This window comes from Crocodylus siamensis, chromosome 1 (assembly GCF_052110815.1).
Source record: "Crocodylus siamensis isolate JL-2025a chromosome 1, ASM5211081v1, whole genome shotgun sequence".
NCBI classification, from domain to species: domain Eukaryota; kingdom Metazoa; phylum Chordata; order Crocodylia; family Crocodylidae; genus Crocodylus; species Crocodylus siamensis.
In genome coordinates, this window is record NC_143395.1 from 337,274,780 (window position 1) to 337,291,184 (window position 16,405).

General features: G+C 40.3%; 2 long non-coding RNA genes across 4 annotated transcripts in view; one reads left to right on the forward strand and one right to left on the reverse strand.

The window, feature by feature from the left end:
• LOC149874875 (uncharacterized) overlaps nt 1–10,539 on the forward strand; it is a 52,454-nt gene extending 41,915 nt beyond the window's left edge. Inside the window, exon 3 of the long non-coding RNA XR_016438665.1 lies at nt 10,343–10,539. This is a non-coding gene — a long non-coding RNA (uncharacterized LOC149874875). The remainder of the gene's footprint in view (nt 1–10,342) is intronic.
• LOC149874876 (uncharacterized) lies at nt 1,090–13,541 on the reverse strand. Of its 3 annotated transcripts, XR_016438662.1 has the most exons (5): nt 13,068–13,541; nt 6,160–6,223; nt 5,728–5,775; nt 2,803–2,967; nt 1,090–2,092 (listed from the first exon to the last, which is right to left on the reverse strand). It is a non-coding gene; the product is annotated as an uncharacterized LOC149874876 (long non-coding RNA). The 3 variants fall into 3 exon arrangements; XR_016438659.1 differs by lacking the exon at nt 6,160–6,223; XR_016438661.1 differs by lacking the exon at nt 13,068–13,541 and having other exon boundaries at nt 6,160–6,236.
• Nucleotides 13,542–16,405: the final 2,864 nt, after the last annotated feature.

Here is a 16,405-nt window from a genome sequence, read left to right on the forward strand (position 1 = left end):
ATTATCCACTGATCATTTTTAATCTGAAAATTGGGGAGCTTTGGTTTTTAAATTATCCACTGATAATTTACAACCATAGAAGCTTTCCAAACAATACTTTACACAGTACTTGATCTTTCTATTTTCTTTCATTTTTCTTTGGCTATACAAAAAGCTTTCAATGTTTTCATTTCAATTATCTGTTCTCCTTGTCTATTTGTTCCTGTGCTGATTCATACAAAATTCTGACAGGAACAAACATGATAAGAGTAATAGGCATAATATATATGGAATATATAGATTCATTGAGACTTTTTGGCTGCTACACAATTGCTTTTTGTAATATTAAGCAGGCATTTCATTGAGTTTGATTACACTGTTATTCTGGAAGAATAATGCACTGTTATACATCAAACTTTCTTAAGCAACAAACCTCATATCCACAAATAACCATAATAGCCTTATTGACTGCAATAAGCTATCTAAGTACCATTCAGATGATATATTGTATGTGAATTGTTATTATGAATACATATTACTGATGTCTGTTCTTCACAATTTAAGAGTTATTTGTTTTCTAACATTTATCCTTCTCATGACAATCCAGGACCTACTCTAAATACCTCTGGAAATGGTAGAAAGAGGGAGCATCTACACAAGATGCTAAATGCACAGTAGCCTAATCCTACTGCACAGTAGCATGTCACATAAAAACCAGTGCTAATATACTACCATGCAGTAGTACTAAGCTACTGCACAGTAGCATCACTAAAATAGTACTAGGTTACTGCACAGTAGCATCAGTAAAAAGGCATGTGCCAATGCTAATGCCCAGTAGCGCCAATTACTGTGCATTGATTTAGTACTTGATTATACTAGTACTAAATTTAATGCACAGTAACTATGATTCATTAATGAATATGTAGATGCACTCAGACTGTCATTGATTTTTTTGTATCAGGCCTAATTCCTTATTTGGCAATGCACCTGAAATCCTAAATAACTCATAGTAGTAAAATTACTACTACCTAAGTATATAGTTCTTTTCTGAATTGGGAGCTTAAAGACTTGCTTTTTACCAAGACCCTTTCAATAAAGCTACGTTTTAAAGCCAAGGGGAGATATGGGACTCTGAAAAGCAGGGTGACTGCGACTGAAAAAACCACCAGCAATGCTCCTTTTGATTTCATTAGTGTAAGATGGGGGCCTTACTGGGACCCTATATAAAATTTTAGGTTCCTAACTTTAGGAGAATAATCTTACTGTCCAGAAATGGAATCTGTTTGCATTTAGTATTCTAAAGTTTATTTTCGTCACAAATATTTTCATAATGCATATTTTTATGGTTTTGTATGTATTTCATTTTTAATATGTTCATTGTATTCATTGTTGTCCAAACAGATGAGAAAACATGTTTCCTGACCCAAGGAATTGACAATTTAGTAAAGACAGATGAGAGAGTTCAGACATAGATAGTACATTACAGACTGGTATAAGCTGGAGGTGGTGAAGTACTGGAGAGATCAAAACAGCATAAAATGATTTATTGAGTTAGCATTGTATAAAACCCTCATGATTTACCATCCAAGTGCTTCATTTAAACTACAAATAACTTCTTGCACAACCATTAGCTCTAAGTCCTAGGAATGTATATATACACGATGAGATAAAAAGAATTATTATGGCATTAACTGAAGGAAATCGAGATCAAAGGTCACTTCCATGACTCTTCCTGAACTCGATTATGCTTTGCTTCAAAATATAGCTGATGTCTGCCTCAGGTATCTGGGAAATGTAATGTACAGTAATGATGGCAGTATTTTTATTGGGATTTACTTTGGTTTTATGTAGAAAAAAAATCACCTCAATAATTGCTGAATTTGCTTGTCATAGTTCTACAAAAACACAATCTTTCCTTTAGTTTTCAGATTATTATTTTATGAGCTGATGAGGCTGAAGAGATTGTAGCCTGTTTTCCCAGAGACAGTGTTTTCCATGTTTTTTTTAATAGTACGTATGTAAGACTGGTGTGATAAATAACAAGAAAGTCTCTTTACTTTGAGTCCTGTTGTCAACTTAGAATACATCCTTCATGTGTTTTATGGTGTATCACCTGTAGAAGTGATAAAAATAATAGAAGTATATAACAATACTTTTCAAGATTAAAAAAAAATTGTTGTTTTCCCCTTTGCCAGTGAAATTGCAATGTGTCCAGTTTGGGGTCCCTCACTTCAAGAAATGTGGACAGTTTGGAAAGAGTCCAATGTAAATCAGGAAAATGATCTGGGGCCCTATGAGGAAAGGCTGAAAGAGCTAGGGATTTTATGCTGGAAAAGAGAAGATGGGGTGGGATTTGATAGCAGTCTTCAAATACCTGAAATGTGATTATGGAAAGGATGGAGATGGGCTTTTCTCTGTGGCCACAGGGGACACACAAGGAACAATGGCCCCAAGCTATAGCAAGGGAAATTTAGGTTGGCGATCAGGAGAAACTTTATGACTATGAGGGTGTTCAAGCATTAGAACAGGCTGCCTAGAGTAGTGAAATCTCCATCCTTGGAAGTTTTCAAGAGCAGATTAGACAACCACTTGGCTGGGATAGTTTAGTCGGGACAGTTCTGGACATGAGAACGGTCCTGACTAGATGACTTTGTGGGGTCCCATCCAGCCCTCCTTTCCTATGTTCTATGATCCTTTAAACATAAGTAAAAACATTTTTTTAAAAATCATATAATATATATATGTGTGTGTATATATATAAAAATCAGCATTAGTGCATATTATATATATATATATCAGCATTAGAGCATTAGTTATGCACACCTTTATGGATATTTACTTATTCTTATGAGGCTTTTGCTCTCTTATGTAAGCAAATTAAAGTCTCCGGAGATCCTTTTACATGAGGCACAGCTTCCTTTTCCTGTCCACTTTTAACCCAGATGTACAGACAAACATTCAATGGAGTATGTAGTGCAGCATCTTTCACTAAAAAATAAAATCAGAGATACCTAAGATACAACCATGCAGAGTCATTTACAAATTAGACCCAGAAACCTGGCTACTTCTTGGAAGCCTATTATTACATAAAACAGTCCAGTAAAGGTGAGAGTGTGAAGAAATCGCTCTTTTCATCTGCCTCCCTGCTCTGAGTCTGCCCAGCCTCTTCTTTCAAACTCTGGCTGCTGGATCCGCCTGGTCAAGCTGGATGACTAGGTTGTGAAAATTCCATAAGGAAGGGGGAGCTCACTTTCCCTTTCCCATGAGTTTTTCCTGGTCTCTCTACTTGAAGATTAGTCTGCATCCAATACTGCCTGTTTCTGGTTGGGACTTAGTAATGAGGTCACAAAAGCTTTAAAAAGGGGTCACTCCATTTTGGAAGGAGAAGTCATTTTGGGACACTGAAACAAGAAATAGGCCTCCAGAGCATCATTGGTTTCTGGATGAACATGTGAGTAACTTACTTGAAATTTAGCCAGTAATTTAGGATTAAGTGAACTAGACACATATCAAAAAGGCCAACAAGCCCATTCTGCTTTGCTCAAGTAGGTTTTCATTTAATTCTCCATTGTTTTGTATTCCTTCCTCACTCTCTCCCTCTTTGATCAACAAAGCTATCTGTTATAGCATGCCTTGCTGTAAAAGCTTATGAGGGTGAGATTAGCCTTTAAAGCCCCCTTCACTCAGCTGGCTAAGGTGGGTGTGGCTTTATACTTTCCTCCCATGCAGGAGACTACTTGTGAATGCTTCAGGCTAAAAGAAGCACACCAAAAAAACCATGGTGGGATAAGCACCCCCAAGGTCAACAGGGTCTATGTACCCCGGGCTGCACAGAGCCCTAACAAAGGCCAGGGCCCGGGTGGCAGCAATGGTTACCCCAGGCTTGTGGGTGTGCTCCAGGAAGGGTTGGCCAAATGTAGGCACCCCAGGGTTCTCACCTGAAGCATGGTTTTTGGTCAGACGCCGTAAGGCAGTTGTCTTAGCGCATGGGCACCCTGTACTGGCCTGCCACAGAGCGTATGTAAAAAACGTACCTCTTTGCAGTTTTAAAAGAGTAAAGAAGAGTGTGCATATCAGTTACTGTGATGCAACTGCTACATCTGCATGATCCTGTAGCTACATCATCCTAAATTTGCGTTTGAATGAAGCAGGTTGGAATGGTTTTATTACAGCTGTAATCTTGCAGAAGTGACAGTTGCATCATAAAAGCTTACGTTAGTATCCTTTGATATTGATAACATTGTCACATCTCTCTGTGTCCTGGGACTATGGTTTTGAGACTTTCCCAACAACCTTCCACTGTAATTACCACACTTTCTGTGGAAGTAGGTACCATTTCCTGATATTGGTGTATAGCTCCTACCATGGATTTGTCTGATTATTTATTTCAATTTATCATGTATATAATGATGATGTCTGAATCTAGGTACCAAATAATTTTTAAAAATAAAACATACCAAAGCTTCCAATCATATTTGATTTAGGATCCTGGCTTCTGTTGTGAGTATTTTGCAGTTTTTGAGGACTAAAGTCAAAGGAAAAGCTAGTATATACAGGCTCAGTGAGTTCCCTTTAACTGATGCTGGCTTCTACCTTCCTCACTGTCTAGATCCAAAATAGGGTATATATTTCTCTGCATCTAAAGAAGGTGGAGAATGCCAGATTTTACAGTATGTGGTACCATCTTCTAGGCATCATAAATTAAGAGCATTTATTATCCCCATTGCTTGGAACACTGCAATAATTCATAAAGATTTTATTTAAGAATTTGATTCTGCTCTTCAATGTCTCCATGGACCAGCCATTGAAAAAATATATTCTCTGCTTCTGAGGGTTCTTGTTCTGTGAACTACACTGACCTTGAAGGCTGCATCTGTTATTTCAATAGCTGGTCCAGAAGTGTGGAACTCTTTGCTTGAAATATCAGATTGACTATGGATCTCACCATATTTACAGCAAAGTACAAAATATTTTCCTGAATAATGGCTCTAAAACTATCTCTATGTGGCTAGAGAGAAAAGTTGAAAAGATAATTTGTAGCTCACTCTTATTTCAGACAAATCAGTTTTCAGGAACCAAGGACTGTCTTATACCTACATCCCTTACCTGCAAAATTAACTAAAATTGGCTTCCTGTCTCATTTCCAACCATTACAGAAATGAATCTGGGTTTAGCTTCATATGAGAATGAATCTTTGATTTTGCCTTTGGTAATTATCTAAGTTTAGGGGAGAGAAATCGTTTTAGTATCAGATTCTATTCCACCTATTATGTTTCTAAGTGAATTTAGGCCCTGAGGTGTGATTCTGTTCCACTCTGTTCAAGTCTCTGAAAATCCATTAGTGCATCTACTTTTGTAACACACTGAGGTCACACAACATCATTTTGAGACTGAGTCACAAAAAAAGCAGAGAGGAGAAGGAACCACCACCACCTTTTATATCAACAGTTTTTCAGGAATTTGAGCGGGGTTGAATTTAAGCACCTCAGTCTACTGGCCCTGAATCCTAAGGTGGAACATTTTGTAAACTTGCAGACTTTATATGTATTCCTGTCTGTAGGTAAGCATTTTTATTACTTTTTTGTCTTACTGGTTTTCATTCTTTTTCCTTAAGTGATAGCATTTTGACAAATACATCCTTCTTTCCAGAAAACAAGTGACATGTTTCTTGCTTCTTTTCATTCTTTTCACAAATACTTTTTAAAGTACTTGTGAAGGAAAAAAACAGGTCAAGAACTCTGGGCTTACCTGGGCAATGGAAAAATCCAGTTTCTTCAATGAGCTCTCTGATGGAAGCTGAAAGAAAGAGTGAAGGGGTTTTATGATTTCTGAGGGCTGGAAAACAGACAGAAGGGGGGAATTCCACTCATTACCCAAGTGAAGAATGTGCTCAAAGGCAGGAAAGCTTTTTTCAACTATGGACAAGCCTTTCTCCCAGAACAAGATATCAGTTATCACATTCGTTCTTCTTAGAATATCCTAGGCTGTCATGATGAATTTCTTATGCTGACAAAACTTCCAAATTCTGGTTGGTAAAAACAAATTCACTTCAATTTTTTAAAAATAAAAAATGGTTGTAATTGATTTCATAAACTATGCCATTTGGTTTATTAGAAGAATAAAGACATTTTATATTCCCCTTCTACTTATGCAGGCCTGTATATATGTTGGTGGACTCACCTGCTCTGAATCCTGTTTCTTATCCAGGCCAAGGCAATATCCACCTTCTTCTTCTTTCTCTATTCTTTCAGGAAGAAGAAGCATTTAAAAGACCAGAGCCTGAGTAATTAACTAAAGGAGAGATAGAAGTCATTTTGTTTGGAGATTTTTTTCTTCTCTATGTGTTCTCATCCAATGTAATTAACGCAGACTTTTGAAGTTTAAGGATTTAACACTTAATTTACATTTGATAGTTGCAATGCAGCCATATATTTATGATTTCCTGTTTTACTAAGCCTAAACTGGCATAATGACATGGAACAAAAATTTGCCAAGAGCTATAAATAACATTTTCTTCTTAAAATATACGCTGTAATCATGAGAAATTTCTTTAGGCCATTGAATAAAATGCATGTAAATACAGGACAAAGTTGCCAGTACTCTGAACAATAGCACTACTCTTTACTAGTAAATGTTTTCAGCATTTGACTCAAAAGGATGAATGTGAAAAGGTTTGTGTATTACCCTTTTTCAGTGTATGCATCTATTTCCTTTCTCAGGATGCTGATACTGATTGTATGCTATGTTCTACACTTGCTGGCCTAACAACGTCTTTATGACTACAAAATTAATGTGAGAGAGACAAAACATTTTGCACATGGACCTCCCATTCATTTCAATATGTGTTTGATGTTTTTAGCTTGTAAAAGGATCAGGTCTATAGCTCTGAATAGTTTTAGGATCCAATTCTGCAATTTATTCTGAACAGATGAAACCCCTTGCAATTCTCTGGATGCCCATTTCTAGAGGTGTAGGGGCTTAAGCAAGCAAAACAAGTTGCAGCAATAATATTTTAGCCCCTAAACTTTCAGATACACATGTGTTTGGAGTTAAGTGTTTCTAATACGCTCACTGAAGCAAATGGGAATATATCCATGTGGTTAAGATCAAGTACATATTTAGTGCTTGCAGACACGCTTGTCCATCTGAAATTTGAAAATTTCAGATTCTACCATTTTAACCTCACTACTTTAAGTTCTTAAGCATTATAGTAATGATTTTACCAAACCAAGTAAAACCACTGTATTTACACAAATATAAGATGAGGTGTTTCCCTCAATCAGCATGGGGAAAAAGCTCCCTGTCTTACATTTGCACACAAAAAAAACTTCATTAAAAACATTGTTTACCATTAAACTGCTGCCAAAAGCAGCATGTTCTCAGCAATGGAGACGAACTTTGAAGAGGCATTTTTACACATGCTCTGAGGGTGCAGGGGGCACACTAATTAGAGTGGCTCTGAGAGCCTCCCTCCCTCTCTCTCTCTCTCTCTCTCTCTATATATATATATATACATATGTAGAACAATGGTGTTTCACACAGCCCTAATATATATATATGGAAAAGATGGTGTATATATAGTACTATATATTAGGGCTCTGCAAAACACTGTCATTTGTTTCGACCGTCATTTTGATGTTTTGCCCACAGGCTAAGGGCATAATGGGGAATCATGAAAATGCCTAAAATATTGTCATTTGTTGCCTGATTTGGATGCAAATTGCAGACATGGTAGTCCCTTCTGAGAGCATAAAGCCTACCAAGTTTCAAGGAGACAGGTGCAGAGGTTTCTCAGAAGCTGCAGCTCAAAATGTTGAAAGCAAAACTTATGACATTTGTCAGCAGTGGCAGCCTCCTGTCATCTGGGCACAGATCCAGGGGCCCTCAACCCCCGGACAGCTGCAGGGCTGTGCTGGACTCCTCCTGGGGGTGCAGGGCCCTGGACCTCCGCCAGATGACAGGAGGTTGCCACTGCCGCCCGCAGCCCGCACCCAGCGCTGGGGAAGACAGGTGCTGCCACTGACCCCAGGCAGCAGTGGCTGCCTCCTGTCATCCAGGTGCAGTTCCAGGGCCCTGCACCCTCAGCAGAGCTGTGGGGCTGTGCTGGACTGCTCCTGGGGGTGTGAGCCCTCAGGTCTACGCTGGATGCCAGAAGACTGCCGCTACTGCCTGGGACTGGCACTGGGCAGCTCTGAGTGCCTGTGCAGTGACTCTGCTGCCCCATGGAGCTCAGCCTGGTAGCAGGAGACACAGTGCAGCCCCAGCTCTCCCTGCCTGCCACTGCCAAGCTGCACTCTGAGTGGCTTCACAGCCCCATGGAGCTCAACTTAGTGGTGGGAAGCAAAGTGCAGCCCTGGATCTGCCTGCCTCCTACGGCCAGGCTGCGCGCCATGGGTCTGGTAGAGCTATTTAGAGTGCAGCCTGGTGGCAGGAGGTGGGCAGAGCCAGGGCTGCTCTCTGATTGGCTTTGCCAGCCACACGGAGCTCAGCCCAGCTCCGGGAGGAGGGGAGAGCCAGGGCTGCACCCCCTGCTGGGCTGAGCTCCATGGGGCTGCGGAGCCCTGCCTCCTGCCAGCGGGCTGCCTTGAAATGCTAAACGTTTCGAGTGTCTTTGTTTCATTTTGATGCTGTTTCAAAGCTTTTTGTTTTGTTTCAATGTTGCTGTTTCGAGCTCAAAATGCATCAAAACAGCTTTGAAACGAAGCACTTGGTGAAATTTTGCATGGCCCTACTTTTTATATATATATATATATATATATATATATATATATATATTATATATATATATATACAGCAAGAGAGAGAGTAATGTTTCATTTTAATCATGGAAAAATGTGTATTTGGGGTTACTTTTTTTTTACCTGAAAATTGGGGGTTTTTTTATATTGGAGAAAACCAGGGTCCCTGTATATAAGTAGGTGTAAAAGTGTTGTTTAAATATATGTTTATAGGGTACCTATGCAAAAACTTGCAGCTATTTCAAAAAAATACTTTATCAATTCTGAATGAATTAAGTCTATGGGTATCTATAGAAGTTTACTACAGGCATGTTTATTTTAAAGTCAGTGTTTTAACTTTCAGCTTCACTTTCATGTGCTCAGGGAGAGCAGGGTCTGACAGAAATGGTAAACAGGGGTGGGCGGGCGGGGATGGGGGCTGCAAGGGGAAGAAGTTAGGAGGCAGAGGACAAGAGGACCACTTGACCCCTCTAGATTTAATTTCCCTGATGTAGCAGTGCGAGGGGGACAAATTCAAGGGAAGCCTCCAATGATTAGGTTCTATAACTAGAAAATTATAACAAAGTTATACGTTTTCCATATAAAGAATCTAATTATTGGGGGATCATCTTATAGCCAGGGTCACCTTATATTTAAGTAAATACAGCACTTATTTTAAACTAGTAGATTTATGGCTAAGCAAGTCTACAGTCTTTTAAGGACATGTTTGATCAAGAATTAGTATCTCTGGGCTTTAAATGTTATTTCTAGTTGTTGTTTTCCTTGGTTTCCTCTCATAGTATAGTTTTATAGTGTTCAGCATTTTATTTGGGTCCATAAACAAATTCCTTATTTATAAAGGACATTAACTTCTTTTATTCTTCAAGAAAGAAAATGTTCTTGGAATACACTGCAAGACACGTGCCTTGTAAGAGAAGTGGCTGACTTGTGTACCGGTACCACAAATAGCATGGGCAGCCTCTGTATGTGGCATCTAGGAGATTGGGGGACAGGAAACATAGTGGCAGATAGGGCAAGGAGAAGAAAGCAGAGCACCAGATCGGGCAGGGAGCACAGGGAAGGGAGCAAAAGCTTGGTCAAGGCATACAAGTTATGAAGCATACAGCCAAACAGCAAAATTAGGTAAGGAAAAGGGGCACTCGGTGCTGAGATAATTTCTGGCTTGCCAGCAAAAAAGTTGTCCTCCTACTGCCTTGTAACATAAAATATGGGAAAACAGACTTGTTTGAGCTTTCCTCTGGAACACCAGAATAAGCTCTTTCTTCTGCACCTGGAAAAAGCATTTGGTTATTTGCCTATTCAAAGTATGAGCACATCCTTTTTCCTTGTACTTGCTCATTGCTTTGAATCAGATTTGACTATCAATAGTGATAGCATTGTACCTACAGGAAGAATAAGAAACAATAATACACAAAGCTGAACTGTGGACATACAATGCATGCTTAATGTCTGTTAAAATTCTGTTACAGTGGCAAGCAAGTATAATTAACAGGTTCACAGAAAACAATAATTGTGCCACATTAAACCATTCAATAGAGCATGTGCAGCCTTCAGGATGGTTTCAAAAGTGACCACAATGCAAAACACATTAAAATAAACCCTTTTTTTCCCTTTCCACATTGAAGGTAGATACTCAGCATCTTTGGAAATCTATCCATGTGCGCCTTGTCTGGATAATGGAATCAGGAGATGTCAGTTCTAATCTTGGCTGCAACACTGACTCACTCTCTGGACTTGGGCAAGTTGCTTGTTTTCCATATCAACATCATATCAGTGTCCTGGAAAATAAATCTTCGCATTTGCAGATGATACTAAATTATTTTGGGTGGTCAAATCTCAAACTGACAGAGAGGAGCTGCAGAAAGAATGGTAGATAAACTTCAGTGTCAACAAGGGCAAGGTAATGCAGATGGAGAAATGAAACCTTAGCTATACATACACAGTGCTGAATTTTGAACTAGCTCTTACAACTTAGAGACCTTGGCTGTGTCCCCATGAGTGGGAATGTGCACTTTGCAGCACCTCAAAGGCTTCTGAGGTGCCACAAAATGCACACAGAGTATGTGAATTGGCTCGCCCCACTGCATATTTGCAGTGCAATAACAAAATTAGATAGTGGGAACTGCTGGGGCACATCCAGATGAGCATGGATGGGTAGTATGCAGCATCGCAGACCCATCTCCAGTGCTGCACACCACACATGCAGGAGTTCCCCACAGTGCTAATTTGCAGTGAGGGGTATTTTTTGACCCTGGGAGATCCCGGGGTCAAAAAACCCTACACCTAAAAAAATCAGGACAGCACATAGGGTGGCAGTGTGTGCTACCCAAAACTGGAGCCTGGCTGACCACAGTCACATTATGGCTGCCAGTTATACTCCTTACTGTAGGATTGCTGTGACAGCTGCTCCTGGAGGCCCCAGGACTCCAGATAAGGCTGCCGGAGCCAGCACAGTTGCTGGCCTCAGCCCCCCACCCCACCCAGGGCAACATGCCACATGCCAGAATGTGCATGGCACAGGCATTTCCTGGGGACAAGTAGTAGCAGCACACATTGTGCCACTGCTGTTTGTCCCCAGGGAAACACACGTTCCTGATTCTGGGGAATGTGCTCCTGTTGTCTAAAAAAATGTGGCAAAAAACCCCAGCATGATACATGTGGCAGCAGTGTGTGCTGCCTGAAACTGGAGTCTGGCCAACAACAGCCACGCTCCAGCTGCCCAGTCAGACTCCACATGCCCAGATCAACATCACTGCAGCCCTGGGAGGCCCCCAGGATCCCAGGTAAGGATGGCCCCAGCCTCCCTACCCCACTCGGAGCAATTTGCCCTGCGCTCAAGCACACATACAGGTTCATTGCTGGGGGACAACTAGCAGCGACACTAATATGTGCTACTGCTATTTGTCCCTGAGGAAACACATGTTCCCACTTGTGGGGATGCACCCCTTGAAGTTACTGTAGATAGTTTTCTAAAAACATCAGATCAATATTCAGCAGTGACCAAAAAAGCCAATAAAACATTGGACATTGTTAAGAAGGGAACTGAAACCCACCCCCCACAAAGAACATAATCATGCCACTACAGAAATCTATGGTGAACCCATCTCTTGAATACTGTGTGCAGTTCTGGTCTCTGCATGTCAAAAAAGGGTTCAGTAGAATTAGAAAAGGTACAGAAAAGGGCAACCAAAATGACCAGAAATATGGAGCAGTTGCTATACCAGGAAAGACTAAAAAGGATAGGGCTCTTTAGTTTGGAAAGAAGGCTACGCAAGGGGCGGGGGAGGGAAGCGGGGAGGAGAGAAGCAGGGAAATCAAAGTCTATAAGATAATGAAGTGTGTGCACAAGGTAAACAGGGAACTTTTATTCACCAAGACCCAAAATACTATTACTAGGGGGCATCCAGTGATATAATCAGGAGACAGCTTGAAAACTAACAAGAGAAAGTACTTTCTATGCAGCACATCTTTAACTTGTGGAGCTCATTATCCCCAGACATCCTGGTTTTCTCTGATTAGTTTTTTTATCAGAGAAAACCAGGATCCCTGATTATTACAGGTGGTTGTAAAGGCAGATAGTATAGCCAGGTCCAGAAAGGGACTAGACAAATTGATGGATGATAGACCTATTAATAATTATTAAACAGAACAGTCAGGGATGTATCATCTGGTATCTCTAAATCAATAACAGTAGATGCCAGGGAGGGTAATGAGCACAACACAGAGAAATTTAGATATACCCAGTTTTATGCTCTTCTTCTACAGCATCCACTCCTGCCACTGTCGGAGACAGAACACTGGGCTAGATGGAGCATTGGGCCGTATCCAGATGTACAGGGGCGTGCACTTGCAGTGGCAGTATTACTTTTTGCCATAGCACACACCCATGCATGTGTGGTTTGGTAAGGGACAGATTGTCTCACTTCAGGCAACCTGCCTTTGCCTGGCTCCCAGCTTTCGGCATTCCGGAGGAGCCAGGGTACAACTGCAGGAGTGGAGATGCTCTGGCTAGCAGCTGGAGTGTTTCCCTGGAGGTCCAAGCTTCTGTCTTCTGAAGAATGTTCCTGTCCTGTACACCACATCATTTTTTGCTGGTATGTTTTTTTGGTTTTTTTTTGCTATCAGGATTTCCCAGTAGCATATTTTGGCCCTGTACTGCAAATTTGGAGTATGGGTCATGTTTTAACATTCACTGTGCATGGTTTCTGGTGCTGCAAACAGGTTTGCAGCACCACAAACTACATGTGCCTGCATGTCCAGATGCAGCCTTGGTTTGACCCAGTATGGCACTTACATTTTTTATGTTCTTATCTGTTTTCCTATTAGTAAAATGGAGTAAATTATACTTACTTCTTTGCAGAGAAGTGTTGAAAAGCATAATGTGAGATTCAGTCCAGCACATGCAGCCTAGCAAGTCATCCAAGCTCTATTCAGACTAAGAAAAATGTGGTGGGGTTTCAGTTTAGCTAAACTGAACTGGTTTAATTGCCATTTTCAATTGGGTTAACGTCAGTCTAGGACGTTTAATACCTTTTCATCAATTACAGCAGGTCAGTTTATAGTTTGGGTCTGGCTTTCCTAGTCTAGACAAGGTCTTATTTTAAAGATACTTTGCACCCAAAAGTTTGTCTAACACGTCTTCCAGCTATACAGTTAATCCAATAAAAGGTATCACCAAAGCTATCCCTTGCTTCTCATATATTTCCTGGACCATCACAGCTACATAACACTCCAACCCTGCTGAACCCTAGCAGATTAAAGGATTGGACTGACTTCCTTTCATAATATAAAATCCTATTGCAAATAGAGCCACCTTATCACAGCTTTTTTAATGCTCCCAGTTTCCCTATATCTAAATGATATTTTATGTACTTAAACTGTAGATAACATGGCATATTATATGGAATATAGGGAATGTTTCCTCTTTGACTGTGAGCTCCACTATATTTTCCAAATATATCATTTGGGATATTGAAAGAATGTTAAAATTGTGAGTGATATTGCTCACTGAAGAAATGGTTACCAGTGTAGTATAATCCTGTATAAAGCGTCACAAGGTTAAACAGCTATGTGCAGAGCTGAACAGATACTCTGCCCCAAAGAGCATGCATTCTCAGCCAGACAGGGGATCTGAACACATCATGGAAAAAGTTAAGGTGAGGGTAGATGCCAAAAGGGTAACACGATTCTGGGGAGGTGTGAACTTTAAAGAAAGATTAGAGAAACAGAAGAAATAAACATGGGATTCTTTGCAAGTCTGCTCTGTGTCGCATAAAAGAAGGCACACAGCTGAGAACGGGTGAAAGAGAACAAGGGAGAAAGAAGGTTTTCCTTCAGTCTTAAAAAAGGCTCAGTTTTACCTTGAGGTATTTAACATGCATGAGCTATCCTGAGATAAAAAGCAAAGAGAGGACCAAAAGGAATCAGAACTCATAGTAGAGGCGATATCTTTTATTAGACCAACTTTTGGACGCAAACATCCTTCTTCAGGCATAGGACCAAGCACTTTAGTTTTATCCTGAGATAGACTTGCTAATGACAGCCCTTATATCCTGGCCAGGGGTCCACCAAGGAAAGTTTACCTTATGGTAAACCGAGTCTCTGGTCTTAATCTTTACTGTATTTTTACTTCAGGGCAGCTCATGCTTATTAGTTGCCTTGAGATAAACAAACACAAAAAAGCACCTTTTAAAGAATAAAAAAAAAGCCTACAAAGTAAGACAGGAAAAAGGATATAGTTTTCTCACACTGGACAGTACCTCACTGTTCATCTCCAAAGCCATAGCAAGTTGTCAGCAGATCAAACCAGGGACCATATAATACAGGGGCGGACAATTATATTGGGCAGAGGGCCACTTACTGAGCTTTGGCAAGCCATCAAGGTCACATGACAGGCAGCTGGGGTAGATAAATATTAATTTTCTAAAATTTTTAGGGGTCTTGTGGGCCGGATAGAATGGCCTGGCAGGCCACATCTAGCCCACAGGCCACATTTTGCCCACCCTGATATAATATATGAGTGCTTTCAAGTAAAAGCTTGATGAGGGTGTGTCATAGTCCTTGAGAAATTTTCAGGATTGGAAGTAGTATATGGGCTCAGAAAGTCTGGGAACTACTAAGATTGAGAATTCAGGATGACATAAAGGCATGGACAAGCAATTTTGAGATAAGTGGGGATTTGGGGATGAACTGTAAGGTAACTGTATTTTGAGAGACTGAATACTGGCCCAGAGAAGAGAATAAGCTAGCCATGAGACCTCAGCTTTCATTGTGGCAGACCCTGTTGAGGGTGAACAGAGGCTGAATTGCTGGGATTTGAAGGGATCTGTATGAAGTGAATTAGAGCAAGAGAGGCAGGTGGTAGCACAGTGTGCAGCTGATTGTGGCCTGGTGAAGTTAGCTTGGGCTGGCTGGGTTATTCCGTATGGAAAGGAGGTCAAAGCAGATTCCAGAGGGAAACCAACAAGAGTTGATTGCTTTGGGAAGAAAAAGCATCTGGGAAGGAAGTCCCCATGCAGCCTTGCTTTGCCCTTGGCCACAATTCCATGTACATAGAGCACAGTGTTGTTTTCATTTAATACCTTTTGGGCTTGTGCTCGTCTGTGGTATTTCAGATAGCTGCTGCTGCTTTACAATCTCATGCAAGCAATTAACAAATTCAGTTTTTATCAAGATCAGGCTTTCATGAGTCCTAATTTATTTGGGTTTATGTATTTCAGAGAAAACAGCTTGCTTTGCCTAAATACTTCTGTGAGCTGAACAGTTTGCCCTGAGGCAACCAAATCTAAAGCCAAAGAGGGATGCACCCTTCATATTCTGCTAATTGATTGGAGGGGCAAATGATCTATAGGAAAAGTTGCATCATTAACTTAATTGAGGGCAAAGCCTAATTAGAGGGGAAACGAAGTAGACAGAGCCAGAGACACAGCAGGCCTTCATATGAGATGTCAACAAACAGACATTTGTAACTAAAACCAGACAGCAACTCCAGTGCTTCATTTACATCTTCAGTTTCAATGTGAAAACATTTACAGTGATTGTGTTGTGAATGTGAGAGTTTGGGAAGAAGGAATGCAAAAAGTTAACAGAGCTAAACTGAAATCAGTTTGTTTAGATTTGTATAAAAAAATCAACTGACTTGTTAATTAGAAAAAAGAAAAGCTGTAACAAACTAGTTAGAATTACTGCTTGTGGTTATTTTCATGTGATTCAAATTTATTTGAACTCTAAATTCCTAAAAAAAAAGTCCAACAAGATTACTTAGGACAATATTACTTCAGCTACACCACAGAAAGGGCATAAATGAAGATATCGAGCTTCTTTTTCATACTTTTCTCCCGTAAACATATCAACGATATGCAAAATTTTTTCTGGTAACTCTTAATGCCCAGGCAAAGGCATCTCCCCAGAATCACTAGTTTTTAAGTTGTGAACTAGTCGTGTTTAAATTGTAGAGGCTTGTTGAGTAGTTTAAACACTAGTTTAATATCTACACTAAAACAGGTGGTGGCAGTCTTTTTAGGATAGTTTTCACTGTGTTTTAGGGGCTTTTTTTTTGGCGGGCATTTCCACTTTTTTTCCAACTTCAGGAATACAAACAAAACCTTTTCATAAGAAAAGCCACTTAAGTGAAACGAGGAATGCAAGCAGACATGTTTTGGCTACAGTGCTAGTCTTTAAAGTGCATA